The following is a 2,769-nucleotide window of genomic DNA, read 5'->3' as shown; positions in this document are numbered from 1 at the left end:
CCATGTCTCAGTGTCTAAGTGTCTCCGTGTCTCCATGTGTCAGTGTTTCCATGTCTCAGTGTCTCCATGTCTAAGTGTCTCCGTGTCTCCATGTGTCAGTGACTCCATGTGTCAGTGACTCCATGTGTCAGTGTTTCCATGTCTCAGTGTGTCCATGTCTCAGTGTCTCCATGTCTCAGTGTCTCCATGTCTCAGTGTCTCCATGTGTCAGTGTCTCCATGTCTCAGTGTCTCAGTGTCTCCATGTCTCAGTGTCTCAATGTCTCAGTGTCTCCATGTCTCAGTGTCTGCATGTGTCAGTGTCTCCATGTGTCAGTGTCTCCATGTGTCAGTGTCTCCGTGTCTCAGTGTCTCCGTGTCTCAGTGTCTCCATGTGTCAGTGTCTCCATGTCTCCAACACACACACACACACACACACACACACACACACACACACACACACACACACACACACACACACACACACACACACACACACACACACACACACACACACACACACACACACACACACACACACACACACACACACACACACACACACAATAGGTGCAGCTAGTCTGAATGACTTTGTATTCTGCAGGGTAGCTGGTGGATTTACTCCAGGTGGAACTAAAGTCTGATTCAACACTTGATTAGATTTCACATCATTCATCCACATCTGAGAAGTAACTAAAGGTATTAAATACATGTAGTGAGTAGAAGTACACCATGTACCTCTGAACTGTAGTGAGTAGAAGTACACCATGTACCTCTGAACTGTAGTGAGTAGAAGTACTCCATGTACCTCTGAACTGTAGTGAGTAGAAGTACACCATGTACCTCTGAACTGTAGTGAGTAGAAGTACACCATGTACCTCTGAACTGTAGAGGAGTAGAAGTACGCCATGTACCTCTGAACTGTAGTGAGTAGAAGTACTCCATGTACCTCTGAACTGTAGTGAGTAGAAGTACACCATGTACCTCTGAACTGTAGAGGAGTAGAAGTACACCATGTACCTCTGAACTGTAGTGCAGTAGAAGTACACCATGTGCCTCTGAACTGTAGTGAGAAGAAGTACACCATGTACCTCTGAACTGTAGAGGAGTAGAAGTACTCCATGTACCTCTGAACTGTAGTGAGTAGAAGTACACCATGTACCTCTGAACTGTAGTGGAGTAGAAGTACTCCATTTACCTCTGAACTGTAGAGAGTAGAAGTACTCCATGTACCTCTGAACTGTAGTGAGTAGAAGTACACCATGTACCTCTGAACTGTAGAGGAGTAGAAGTACACCATGTACCTCTGAACTGTAGAGGAGTAGAAGTACACCATGTACCTCTGAACTGTAGTGCAGTAGAAGTACACCATGTACCTCTGAACTGTAGTGAGAAGAAGTACACCATGTACCTCTGAACTGTAGTGAGTAGAAGTACACCATGTACCTCTGAACTGTAGTGGAGTAGAAGTACTCCATTTACCTCTGAACTGTAGAGAGTAGAAGTACTCCATGTACCACTGAACTGTAGTGGAGTAGAAGTACTCCATTTACCTCTGAACTGTAGAGGAGTAGAAGTACGCCATGTACCACTGAACTGTAGAGGAGTAGAAGTACACCATGTACCTCTGAACTGTAGAGGAGTAGAAGTACACCATGTACCTCTGAACTGTAGTGCAGTAGAAGTACACCATGTACCTCTGAACTGTAGTGAGAAGAAGTACACCATGTACCTCTGAACTGTAGAGGAGTAGAAGTACTCCATGTACCTCTGAACTGTAGTGAGTAGAAGTACACCATGTACCTCTGAACTGTAGTGGAGTAGAAGTACTCCATTTACCTCTGAACTGTAGAGAGTAGAAGTACTCCATGTACCTCTGAACTGTAGTGAGTAGAAGTACACCATGTACCTCTGAACTGTAGAGGAGTAGAAGTACACCATGTACCTCTGAACTGTAGAGGAGTAGAAGTACACCATGTACCTCTGAACTGTAGTGGAGTAGAAGTACACCATGTACCTCTGAACTGTAGTAGAAGTACACCATGTACCTCTAAATTGTAGTGAGTAGAAGTACACCATATACCTCTGAACTGTAGAGGAGTAGAAGTACACCATATAACTCTGAACTGTAGAGAGTAGAAGTACACCATGTACCTCTGAACTGTAGTGAGTGGAAGTACACCATGTACCACTGAACTGTAGTGGAGTAGAAGTACACCATGTACCTCTGAACTGTAGAGAGTAAAAGTACACCATGTACCACTGAACTGTAGTGGAGTAGAAGTACACCATGTACCTCTGAACTGTAGAGAGTAAAAGTACACCATATACCTCTGAACTGTAGTGCAGTAGAAGTAAACCATGTACCTCTGAACTCTAGTGAGTAGAAGTCCACCATGTACCTCTGAACTGAAGTGGAGTAGAAGTACACAGTGGCAGAACATGGATATACTAAAGTAAAGTACAATCTAAAACTTGTACTTCAGTACAGTACTTGAGTAAATGTAGTTACTTCCCATCTCTGTATATATATATATATATATATATATATATATATATATATATATATATATATATATACAACTAAGGAGTGTATATATATAAAGTGTATATATATATATATATATATATATATATATATATATATAAAACTATAAATATATATATATATATATATATATATATATATATATATATATATATATATATATATATATATATATATATATCAAACTAGAGAGTGTAGAAAGGGAAAGGGGGTGTCTGGTTTCTCCTCAGGTGGGCGGGGTCA

Source organism: Notothenia rossii (genome assembly GCF_949606895.1).
Source record: "Notothenia rossii genome assembly, contig: scaffold_78, whole genome shotgun sequence".
Lineage (NCBI taxonomy): Eukaryota > Metazoa > Chordata > Actinopteri > Perciformes > Nototheniidae > Notothenia > Notothenia rossii.
The sequence above is the reverse complement of the archived record's forward strand: the minus strand, read 5'-3'. Positions refer to the sequence as shown.